General features: G+C 46.1%; 1 long non-coding RNA gene across 1 annotated transcript; it reads left to right on the plus strand.

Annotated features, from left to right (window-relative positions):
• The first annotated feature begins 7,918 nt into the window (after window positions 1-7,918).
• Window positions 7,919-11,710, plus strand: LOC122446737. The gene is made up of 3 exons (XR_006270990.1): window positions 7,919-8,599; window positions 8,765-8,844; window positions 9,855-11,710. It is a non-coding gene; the product is annotated as an uncharacterized LOC122446737 (long non-coding RNA).
• Window positions 11,711-12,873: the final 1,163 nt, after the last annotated feature.

A 12,873-nucleotide genomic window follows, 5' to 3' on the forward strand; every position in this document is an offset into this window, starting at 1 on the left:
TTCACAGGTCAGCACCCCTGCCACCAACGTGGGGTGTGGGACATGCAGGCCACCAGCAAAGCTGGCTCCTGGTCAGTGCACTTGCTGCAAGAAAGAGGGAGGACCTGAGCTAAACCTGCTTCCTTCCAGCTCCCGTTAGGTAAAGCAGCAGACTGGGGGCTCCCCAACTGGTCCATCGAAACACCCCATCTTCCCTGGGGAGCCCTAGTTACCCTAGAAGCTGGGGACAAACCAGTTGTGTTTGTCTTGTTTGGCCACGCCACATGGCATGTGGGATCTTAGCCCCCTCCCACCCTCCCCCCGTCCAGGGACTAAACCCACATCGCCAGCATTGCGAGGCAGAGTCTTAACCACTGGACCACCAGGGACATCCCCAGTTGTGCTTCTGTTAGACAGCAAAGCCACATTCCCAGTGTTGACAACTCGAAGGGGTTCCCTCTCCAAGACATCAAAAGGGTCTCAGGAAGGGAAGATACAAGAAGTGTTGCCCTGAAAATTCCCCAGATGAGGCTCATTTGACAATCTAAAATGGTTTTACACACAGGCATACAAGCAACATCAGGGGCTAGGGGAGAGTTGACCGAGGCCAGGGTTTATACCCTGCTGAAAAGAGTCACAAAGATGTTCTCTGAGGGCAGGAGGACAATGCACCGATGAAATAAAAATTCACATTTTAAGGAAAGACAAGAAAAAATGAAACATAAAACTATTTCTCTGTAGGTTTGGGCCTCCTCTCCCCTCCCCACAGCACGCACGGTACATCTGCATTTAGTGCGACCCAGATCCTCCCCATGGCCGCCTCCTGGCACCAGCTGCATAACTTCTCCAGGAGATCTTCCAGCCGAGGGATCTAACCCAGGTCTCCTGCATTGGCAGGGGGATTCTTTTACCACCGGGGAATCCCAAACGTTTACTTAGGACCTTATAAATGTTACTAGCTATATTATAAGATTATTATTTCTTGCATTTCCAAATGTGTGACTAAGCCTCAGATAAAAATTAAGATGACTAGGCAACTTGAAACAGCTGACCAGATTTATAGTTCTATAAGAGCAGTGATTGTAATGGTTTAACTCTAGAAATGCTAAGAAGCAACCAGAAGGAACCATTTTCAGGCCCGTAACCGACTAGTTAGGACAGGTGGTCCAGAGGCTTTGGATTACTGTTAGGTGGCCTAGTCCTGTAATCACACAGTAAATGGCCTAGCAACGAAATCCTTGCCTGACCAGGGGTGGGCATTCCAAGCATAGGAAGACAAATGCTTCCCAAACCTTGGTCGAAATTAAGACCGAAAGGGAAGGGTCTGTACAACAGACAATGTTGCTTACCATCCAGTTCTCCTAGAATCAAGCCCCTACAGTCGCAGACCTATAATACATTTTGAAAGGAATTCAGGGTGAAGAGCAGGATGAGGCACTCCGTGCTCTGGAAAAACTGACAGAACTGGCCCTATGATAGTTAGATATTTTCAGGAGAAATTTTTAATGAAGCTGGATTCTTGCATCTTCCCAACTTGGAAAAGCACTAGATCCATTAACTAAGATGTCTGTTTGTCATGGCTGGGAGCAACCTTCTACTGAGATGAATGCTTGATTTCAGGTACTCATCACCAAACTCACATATATACTGACCTCCCCCACCCCCACCTCTTCAGAACAGTTCTCAGTGCTTTCTGAGAGACTGTCTCCTGGGCTACAGTCCTCAGTTTGGTTCACATAAAATTTTCCATTTTTTCTTAGATTGACTATTGATCATTTTTTTGCTGACATTTAAAAGAACAATGCATGAACAAAGCAAGAATTTCAACAAAGAAAAAGAAAATGTAAGAAACTACCAAACAGAAATCACAGAGCTGAAGAATATAATGACTGAACTGAAAAATACAGTAAAGGAGTTCAACAATAGATTCGATGAAGCACCAGAAAGGATCAGTAAGCTCTAAGACAGGGATGGCAGTGGAACTCATCCAATCAGAGCAGCTAAGAGGAAAAGGAATTTAAAAAAAGTGAAGAGAGCCTAAAGGACTTGTGGTAAAACATTAAGTAGATCAATATTTACATTATAGGGATCCCAGAAGGAGAAGAAAGAAAGGGGTAAAAGACTTATTTGGAGAAATGATGGCTGAAAACTTCCTAACCTGAGGAAGAAAACAGAAGTTCAGATCCAGAAAGCCCAGAGACTTCCAAATGAACCCAAGGGAACCCACACCAAGATACATTATAATTAAATTGTCAAATGTGAAAAAAGGGTTACAAGGCAATATTTAGAAAAGTGAGCAGGGAGGAAAGAAATTCATTAGCTTAACATTTGGAACTGTTGGAGGTTTTGAATTATCCATGTTACCCTTACTTTGCTGATTATTCTTCAACTATTTCCAGTGTGTCCAAAATTGAGGGCAAAATAGCCCCATTTATTTAGAAACTGTCTAATCCTTGAGCAACTCCTATTTTTTTTTTTTTTCAATATACCCATCAGGTCAACACTCCATATACTATGAAGCCAAAGCATTTCAAAATGTAACAGGCTTAAAAAATTGCCTGAGCAGTTGGAGTGGGGAGGGACGATGAGGGAGTAAAACAAAGAATGGCCATTTTAAATAACCATCCAAGACTGAGGTCACAGGGAAGCAGAGAGATTTTAGGTTCAGCATAAACTGGTATTTCAGAGTATCACACACAGAGCACCAACACGCATGGCATTTATCAGCTTCCCCCATCCCAGGTTATATTCAATTTTAAACTTCACAATTTAAAAAGCAGCTACATCTGTCGATACAAAATATATACACTTGACTGTTCGCTGAGTTGGAAAGGAGGTGCCACTAGTTCTGTTGTGTTACATGAGCTAAACAGAAAAATACATCCTGCCAATATGGGCATGCTGGGTTGTCCCTCAGCTATTTCAGAGAAACTAAATAATACAATGTGTCCTTTGAGGCCAAAAATGACTAGGAGATCACTTGAGTCTGGGCCACAGTATCCTTGCTCAAGTGCTGAGCTTGTTTTTTCTCTCATGAACAATGTTAATGAGAGATGAGTTTAGAAAAGAGTGTTTTGTGGCAAAATTTGGCTCATTCCCAAAGTAAATTAAACTGTTCTTATCAAAATTTCTGAAGGCTGATCACAAGAAGTCATTCTTTCATCCTCAGATATTAACTTTGTAAAAAAAAAAAAAAACTTTAAGTATTATTAGAATACCATTTCAAGCATTAAGAAAAAAGACTACTTTTTCTGAGATTTTTAGGGAAAAAACTAGAATTTTCATACTTGTTGATATAACCTAAATACAAATGGTTACTAAGCTAATTTCATCCTCATTTCAAGACTTTTGTTTTCTTCTTAGAGGATTGGCTAATTACCTGTGTGCTTTCTATAGATAATATTGTACACATAGTGTTTTATTACAACCAAGTAAAATCCACTCATGTGTACTCCTAGTTAGATAGGAGTTAGACATACTGGACACAAATATTTATAAGAAATTTTGAAGAAAAAGGAAACTTACAAGATTTGGACCAAGGCAGAAGGAAACCAGTGGAGAGAGCAATGGCACCCACTCCAGTGTTCTTGCCTGGAAAATCCCATGGACGGAGGAGCCTGGTGGGCTGCAGACCATGGGGTCGCACAGAGTCGGACACGACTGAAGTGATTTAGCAGCAGCAGCAGCAGCAGAAGGAAACCAGTGTTGCCCAGACTCTAAGGTATAAGAAAGCAGAAAGTGGAAGTGGTCAGTGAGTCAGGGCCAGAAGGTGAAAGTGAGGGAAGGAGGGGAAATTAAAAAGATAAACCAAGGACTTCTGCTCCCATTCACTTTGGGAAAACTGGGATCAGACTCACCCTGCCATCACAGACAGCTGGAAACTGGAGATCCTGTGTGAAACAAGGATTCTCAAACTGGAAAACACGCAGCACAGATCCATGATCCCTGAGGAAGAAGCTACAAACTAAGTGAATCCTGTCATTGCTTCAGCGTTCTGCCTGGGGGCACTTACAAGCCCCCGGTACAGAAGGGGCTCCTCCTAAAAGAACACAGAAGTCTTGAAATTAGGAGCAGAGATTAGAGTTTGGGGAAGCTGAGAAACTGGGATTTGTGGCACAGAGCTCATCAGAAGGTTGCTGCCCAGACAAAGAGAACCAGGCTCCCGATTGTGGAGCCCCTGGAGGCTCTGGCTGAATGCTGTCATGTGTGCAGAAGATTAAATGCCCTAGGTCTGAGCGAAGGACTCCCAGGGAGTAATGAGCTGAACAATTCCTAGAGCTCCCAGGGGAACTGAGTTCAAACCAATCAAAGGAAAAGACTTTGTTGGACATACATATACCCAGTCAATACCTCAGAAGAGTCATCACAGCAGGAAGGCCAAACTCGTCCTAGAACAGAGGCTGAAGTCCTTTAAAATAAGATTCCAAAGTGTCAAACTGATCCCTAAGGGACTTAACTGCCTGCCAGGACAAAGTCCCTATTAAGTCAACAAAATCTAGGCACACGGCAACATACATTAGCAATGTCTAGCATCCAATTTAAAAATTACTAGATAAGGCGAGAAATAAGAAAATGTGACCCTAAACTGGAGAAAACTCATTTGAAGGAAACAAACCAAGAAAGGAAAGAAAATGGAATTCACGGAGAAGCATAATAAAATAGCTATTAAAATATGTTCAGTGTGCTCAAGGATTTAAAGAAAAACAAATCTAACAAGAAAAATGAAAGATTAAATGGAAATTCTAGAGATAAAGTATCTGAAATGAAAAAAAATTATATTTTATGTGATTTATTTTAAATTTTTTCCAGTTTTATTGAGATATAATTGACAACAAACAACCCAATCAAAAAACGGGCAGAAGACCTAAATAGACATTTCTCTAAAGAAGATATACAGATGGCCAACAAGCACATGAAAAGATGCTCAACATTGCTAATTATCAGAGAAATGAAAATCAAAACCACAATAAGGTATAGCACACACCAGTCAGAATGGCCATCATCAAGAAGTCTACACACAAAACATGTTGGAGAGGGTGTGGAGAAAAGGGAACTGTTGAGGAAATGTTATTGTTGCTGCCACTATGGAAAACAGTCTGTACGTTCCTCAAAAAACTAAACCTAGAACTACCATACGATCCAGTAATTCCACTCCTGGGCATAATCTGAAGAAAATGGAAACACTAATTTGAAAAGATAGAAGCAGCCCAATGTTCACAGCGGCACTATTTACAATATGGAAGATATGGAAGCAACTTAAGTGTCCATCAACACATGAATTCAGATAAAGAAGATGTGTATAAACAAATATATACACAATGGAATACTACTCAACCATAAAAAGCATAAAAATTTTGCCATTTGCAACAACATGGATGGACCTGGAGGGCCTTTAGTGAAATAAATAAGATAAAGACAAATACTGAATGTTATCATTTATTTGTGGAATCTAAAAAATAAAAAGAATGAATATAACAAAACAGAGACAGACAGACAGAGAACAAACTAGTGGTTACCCATGGGGAAGAGGAAATCGGAGAGAGGCAAGATAGAGGTTTGGGATTATGAGATACAAACTACCATCTAGAAAATAAATAAGCTACAAAGATATACAGCACATGGAATATAGCCAATATTTATAATAAATTTAAATGGACTATAACCTATAAAAATTTTGAATTACTATGTTGCACACCTGAAACAAATATAATATTATATTAATAAATCAACTATACTTCAACTGTAAAAAAAGGAAAACTTCTGAACAATGATAGGACAAATAGAAAACAAACTAATAGCAAGACTCTAGATTTAAACCCAACCACATGATAATTACATCAGAAGTAAGTGATCCAAATGCTCAATTAAAAGGTCAGGTTTGTCAGGCTGAATACAAAAGCAAGATCCAACTCTCTGCTGCCTACAAGAAGAGAGATTCCCTCTTTAAGAATAAAGATACAAGTAAGTTTAAAAGGATGGGAAAAGATACATCATGCAAACACCATTGTAAGAAATCTGTGGGGCTATATGGACATCAAAGATACCAGACCCCAGGGCAAAGGAAGGGAAACGGATGTCCAGGGTCTGGAGCCAGGTTGCAGGTGACAGCAGCTAAGAAAATAAAATTTACATTTTTAGGCAGGACAAGAAAATTTAAACACAAAATTGTCTCTTTCTGTTCATTTGGATCTCCTCCCCCCCATGTGCAGTGCACATTTCTGCTGCATATTAACCAGACGGTTCTCCAAGATGAGAGTGCCTGCTGGAAGATATTTTCCACCCTTTTTTCTGATTCTATCAATGTAACTTCGTAAAAGACCAGCTTCTTTTAAGAAGCTTCTTTCTCAGCTCTGTAGGGGGTTATGTATGGGCTTACCTGGACTATAATATCCTATATCGCTAGGGGACTTCATGTAAAAAATCAACATGCCATTTTGATATACGATCTTTTGTCTCGAAAAAGTATATGATTGTGCCTTTGATTTCTAATAGGTGGAACTGTTCTCAGAGCTTTCTATCTTCTGGGTTGTAATCCTGAGTTTGGCTCAAATAAAATTCCCTTTTCTTCTTAGCTTGATGGTTAATTGAATTTTTGTGAACACAGCAGTCCTGGCTGATGGACAGAGATAAGACAGGATCAGAATCACCTAGAGAGGAACGCTGACATCACCAACTGCTGGGCCGCGTCCCCAGAGTTTCCCGTTCAGCAGGGCTGGGGTTGGTCCTGAAAATTTGCGTTTCTAACAAGCCGCCGGGTGACGCTGATCCTGCTGGTCAATGGATTCACTGGGGGAGCCACTGGCTCCGAATGATCCTCTTCTTTCTCTCTCTCTCTCTTTTTTTTTTTTTCTTCTTCTTTCTCTTTAAAATGGACAATTAAGTGAGGAATCTGAAAGTGTAGGTATAGATTTCCCTTAAAATTGACTGATTGGAATTAATTGACATGGGAGTTGGGATACTAAGGAAACGGAGGATTCAAGTTTAGCCAGCTACCTGGGGAGTGGTGCCTCTGAGTCAAGGAAATACAGAAGAAATCGATTTGGGGTGGAAATAATGAGCCCAATTTTAGATTTGTTGAATTTTAAATACAGTACTCAGATATCCTTCTCACTTTTCCAAAAAGGTCAGTGCACTGGCTGAGTCATTTTATCATAGTTTAATTATGTGCCTTAAATGGGCATTTCCAAGCTGTGGGGGAAAAAAAATATCTGCGTGAGATGTTTGCTGGCCCCAGGTGGGCCTTCCTGACCTCTGCATTTGCGTCAGACACTTGGCGTCTTGGAAGGTGCACATTTGTCTGAGGCAAATGTCAAGTCAACTCGGATTCGAGATCTAAGAAACCAGTGGACCTCGCGCCCTTTACCGCAAGGAAGGGAGGTACTGGCCTCCTTTTCCTACCAATCTGGAAACACTGCTTGAAGTGTAACGTAGCTTTCCTATTCCAAAGGTTTTGTATTATTTTACCAGGAATTGGAAAAATGGACGGCGCCTAAACTGTTTCTCACTAAAGAAAAAGGATGATAATAACGGAGAAGTTTAAAATATCTCCATCGCAAAACGCTTACAGTTCAGAAGCATCGCCAAGGATTTCCCAGCGGAAACAGCTTCTGCTGTCTACGAACACTGGTCGCAGCCCAGGAGCACAGCTCGCGTCTCGTTCCCACCCCGAAAGCGCTGGGCTGGCGCGGCCGTCCCTTCATTTCCGGTTACTTAGCAACGTCCCGGTAAACGGAGACAATGCCCTGTGAATCTACAGTGCCTTGTGTATTAAGCATTTCTCCTTTCACTGCCCCCCTTGGGGGTGGGGTGGGTATGTTGTGTGTTCTTTAGTAATGGATGGCTACTGGCCGCGCCCAGCACGCTTGGTCCAGGAACTAACCCGCAAGCAAGGATGAAGACGCCAAAGGCTCAGGTCCCCAAAGCCCGCGAGGACCACGGCCCTAAGACCCTGCCTTTACCCCTCACCTCCCTTCCCCCAGCCCCTGGGCGACGCGCGCTCCGAGCGGAGAGCCGGGCCAGACGGGGGGCGCGGGGCCGAGCCGGGAGCGCGCGCAGCTGAGCGCGGGGTCGGGCAGCGGGCCCGGGGGGCGCGCGGAGGGCGCGGAGCCCCGGTGCGGGAGCCCCGGTGACGCATCAGTGACGTCGACGGCGGCGGGCGGGATTTCCCGGCCCCTCCCGGGCGCCCGGCGAGACCCCGCCGTGGTGCGGGGGCGACAAAACGCGGACGCGAGGAGGCCGGGGCCGGGGGTCCGCGCTCTGCGGGGGCCGGGGCTGGCCGCGCGCCCGGAGCCCGGCCTGGGGTGCCGAACAGACAGAGCGCTTGCTGTCCGAGGACTGCACGCTCCAGCGGGGCCGGGGCTCGGCCTCACGTGGTCTTTCCCCCGCCCGGGCCGGGAGGCGCGGGGCGGGCGGGGCCGGTGACGCGGCGCGGAGACCCCGCGGGCGGAGGAGGGGCGGCGCGGGGCGCGCGTTTCCACCGCTAGCGGGTCTGTATCGAGGTGCGGGAGTCCCGGAGCGGAGCCGGCGCCGGGCTTGAGGGGCGATGCCACTCGGTCTGGCCGCCCCCCGCGAGCACCGCCCCGGAGACAAAGCCCGAGCGTGAGCGGCGCCCTCGGCCCGGGTAAGTGGGCGCCCGCCGGCGGGTCGGTCGGGGCGTGTCGGTGGGGAACGGATGGCACAGCCCTTGCTCCTGTGAGCTCGGGGCGAGCCGGAGACAAAAGGGAAACTCGGGCTGGACCGTCTCTGGAACTGGAGAGACGGGTCTGGTGCCTGCGTCGTCCCGCAGCTGTCGGGGGAAGCTCGCGAAACGACACCTGTGATAATCGGCCGCGCACGCCGAGCCCGGCCCTCGCGGCACCGGCACAGGTGGGTATCAGCGGCCCGGCGGGGGCTCCTCGAATCCGGGACCGTCCGCAAAGCCCTTGGGAAGCCCGAGCGCAGGTTTGGACAGACAACTCGGAACGTGGAAGGGGTCTCCCGGGGGTCGCGGTCGCCCCATTGGTCCGGCTTGAAGCAGGGGAAGCTCCTGGGGACCCTGTTTCCGTAAGTAGGTCATGGCAGGGACGTCCCCCATTGAAGAAGTGGAGGGGCCAGTAGTAGCGGAAGAGATGGAGTGGCTAGTTGGTCATTTTTTGGGGGGAAATTTCTTTGGGCCCGAAGAAGCCCTCTTGATTCCTCATCACCGGGACACCTGCTTTCGGAGCAGTTCCGGCGGCGTCAATGGACCACGGGGCCCCTTATGGCGCCTGTCCTCCAGTCTGGTGCTGAAATGGGCTGCGCTTGCCGCGCGCAAACCGACAGCGGGGGGGGGGGGGGGGGGGGGGCTTTGGTTTACGGTTTTAAATTACCTTGGGAATAATAACAAAAGGATGGGATGGGGCAGCGGACTGAGGTGCGACTGGAGAAGACTTCGTAATTTAAAAATAAGGAGGACTTGCTTATTTCTGTGTGTCCTGGGCTAGGATGCTCAGAAATGCAAAAATGTTAAAGTTTCATCAAGCGAAAAAGTGGATCGTGGACACGCGTTCTCCCACCCTCTCCCCAGCTCCCCACCGACACTCGTTTTCTTCCCTTTCTGTCGCCTCCCAGGACTGTCAAAGGCTGGCAGGGGGCTGGCCGGTTCAGTCGGAGCCAAGGGCCTGCTGGGCTGCGCTGGTTTCGCATTAAAACGTGCCAGTCTTATCATCTGCTCATGAGCCCTCACTGGTGGTGCCTCCTTCTCATAGAAAATTCAGTGGCAGACATCTCAGAGAGGCAGGGATGGGACTGGGGCTCTTTGGTTGGCTTCGATTCTCTGGGGAAATCCTTTGCCTGATTTTTGGAGGGGGTGGGGGAAGGGAGGCAGCCACCTTCTGATCTGGCCCTGTTCCCTGCAGACTACTGTGGGAGCAACCGAGGTGATAAATGGAAAACCTGTTTCAGTCCTGAGAAACAAGACAGGGTACGTTGTAAACTGGCAATTATTTTTGAAGTGTGGGGTTGGCTGAGTTATCAGTTGTGATGAGACATGGATATCGCACGCCATAACTAGTTCATGTAAATACAAGGCTTATTGTGGTGCTTCCCTAGTTAATGAGTAGCCTCACGTTGAGTTATTGGGCTGAAATGACTATTTAGGACAATGAGCTTCCTGTTTTCTCCTCCACCCACACATGGCTCCAATCCTCAGCCTCCTTAACATCCAGTTGCTCAGGGAAAGCCCCTGGAAGATGTTTGGCCAGCTGAGAAAAAAGCACTGCAGAAGGGTCATTCCCAGTAGTGCCGTGATTGGCCGGACAATTGCCTTTCACACATCTCATGCAAGGCAGTGGTGGAGAAACAAGGAATAAGCTTTTCCTTATATTCATTTTACAGTTTTCATAGCCAAAATGACAATTCATGGTGCCCCCCAGATCTTGCTACATTCTTTGAAATGGTGAGAACTGGACCTTGTCCTCTTGTTCCCCGGGTTCCCAGGAAGCAAGTGCCTGACAGCTGTCTCTGGAGGATGAGGTTGGGCTTAGGAGTGATTGTGTGTGATCTCTCTCTCTCTCTCTCTCTCTGTGTCTCTCTCTCTCTCTCTCTCTCACACACACACACACACACACGCTGACTCACCACATAACTACTGCTTACTGAGGAATGCAGCCAAATGGCTGAGAAAAGACTGAAGTCTACTAGACAGATCATTCTCATTTATTTATAGCCACATTTCACTGTCACATTTTTCTTACTTTGTCTCATTTTTGTTCTAGCTGAAGAAGGGAGACTACCTTATAATGCATTACGTGCTAGTAGATTGCCCTTTTTTCTTAATGGAATTTTGAATTGTCTTTAAGATATTACCTGATTCGTTCTCAGAACACCTTTATGAGAATTTACTAGTATCTAACCTTGCACATTTTCTCCATTTTTAATTTTTTTCCACTCTAGACATATTCAGACATCAAGAGGCTTATTAGGTAAGCCTCTTGTTACTCTCAGGTAGAGAGATTGCTCAGTATTCTTAAACCAGAAGCTGAAATTTAACTTCTTTCATACACCAAAAATACTACCAAAAAAATCCTTTCAACAATAACCAGCAAAAGAATTTTAACTGGAAGTCAGGAGAAGCTGAATGAGTGTCAGAAAAGAAAAACAGTGAAATCAGTTATAGTGTAGAAATTAGCGTGATGCTACTGAAAGTTCTTGGAGCTTCCCTGATAGCTGAGTGGTAAAGCATCTGCCTGCCAATACAGGATACTCAGGTTCAGTCTCTGGGTCGGGAAGATCCCCTGGCGAAGGCAATGGCAACCCACTCCTGTATTCTTGCTTGGGAAATCCCGTGGACAGAAGAGCCTGGCGGGCTACAGTCCATGGGGTCTCAAAGAGTCAGTCATTACTTAGCAACTAAACAGTAACAACTGAAAAGTCTTAAGTTGCTGGTTAAAGCCATATGAAGAATAAACCAACTATCTTTTTAAATGATCAGAAGTGAAGATGTTGCAAATGGAGTTTCCATTTAGGAAGAAAGTAGAAGCAAGGAGTACTGCTGGAAGAAAATAAAATATTACACAGGGAAACAATGGGTACTTAAAAAGAGATTATCCAACAAGCTAGCTGGAGCATTCCAAGCCACTTTAATTGTCCAGGAGCCTTTGTTGTGTCAGGTAGCAGCTGTGTGTAGTCAGTCTTCCTGGTGGAAATTGGCAAACAAAATGGCGGGTCCTGTGAGGATGGGGAGGGTGGGTGTGTTGAGGATATGATGCTTGAGGAATGGGCCCTGGGTGTCCAAGGAGAAGTGAGGAGTGTGATCAGGCTACTCTGTGCCCAAAGCCCTGATTTTCCCAGGTGTCTGCAAGTCACCAGTGCCCCAACCTGGGAGAACCAGACAGCAGAGGGAGCATGGGGCAGCCGGGTGGAGGAACGACCGGGCTTCCTCTGGGCCCACCATGTGGATGACCTCATTTAATCCTCACAGCACACCTGCAAGGTTTCTCTTTGTGTTGTTCAGTTGCCAAGCCATGTCTGACTCTTCACCACCCCATGGACCGCAGCATGCCAGTCTTCCCTGTCCCTTAGCATCTCCCGGAGTTTGCCCCAAGTTCGTGTCCATTGAATCAGTGATGCCATCCAACCATCTCATCCTCTGCGCCCTCTTCTCCTTCTGCCTTCAGTCTTTCCCAGCATCAGGGTCTTTTCCAATGAGTCAGCTGTTCACATCAGGTGTCCAAAGTATTGGAGCTTGAGCTTCAGCATCGGTCCTTTCAATGAACTCATGGTTGATCTCCTTGCAGTCCAAGGGACTCTCAAGAGTCTTCTCCAGCACCACAGTTTGAAAGCATCACTTCTTCGGCACTCATCATCTTTACCATCCAGCTCTCACATCCATACATGACTACTGGAGAGACCATAGCTTTGACTACAGGGACCTCTGTCAACAAAGTGGTGTCTTTGCTTTTTAATACACTATCTAGGTTTGTCAGAGCTTCCCTGCCAAGAAGCAGTCATCTTCTAATTTCAGGTTAAAGGTTTCTCTTTAGGCAAAACAACAATGGTGTGCCCTTAATGTCCTTTTTATCCAGGAGTATTCTGACAGGCTTTTTGTGGGTGATGGTGACTTTTTAAACTAACCAAGGAAGTGCATATACCAATCTATGTGTGTGTGTGCATGCACGCATGTACTCAGTCAGGTCAGACTCTTTGCAACTCTGTAACCTACCAGGCTCCTCTGTCCTTGGAATTCTCCAGGCAAGAATACTGGAGTGGATTGCCATTTCCTTCTCCAGGGGATCTTTCTTCCAAAGGATTGATACTTTTGAACTGTGGTATTAGAGAAGACTCTTGGGAGTCCCTTGGACTGCAAGATCAAACCAGTCAATCCTAAAGGAAATCAGTCCTGAATATTCATTGGACTGAATATTCAAAGGACTGAAG

This window comes from Cervus canadensis, chromosome 8 (genome assembly GCF_019320065.1).
Source record: "Cervus canadensis isolate Bull #8, Minnesota chromosome 8, ASM1932006v1, whole genome shotgun sequence".
Classification (NCBI taxonomy): domain Eukaryota; kingdom Metazoa; phylum Chordata; class Mammalia; order Artiodactyla; family Cervidae; genus Cervus; species Cervus canadensis.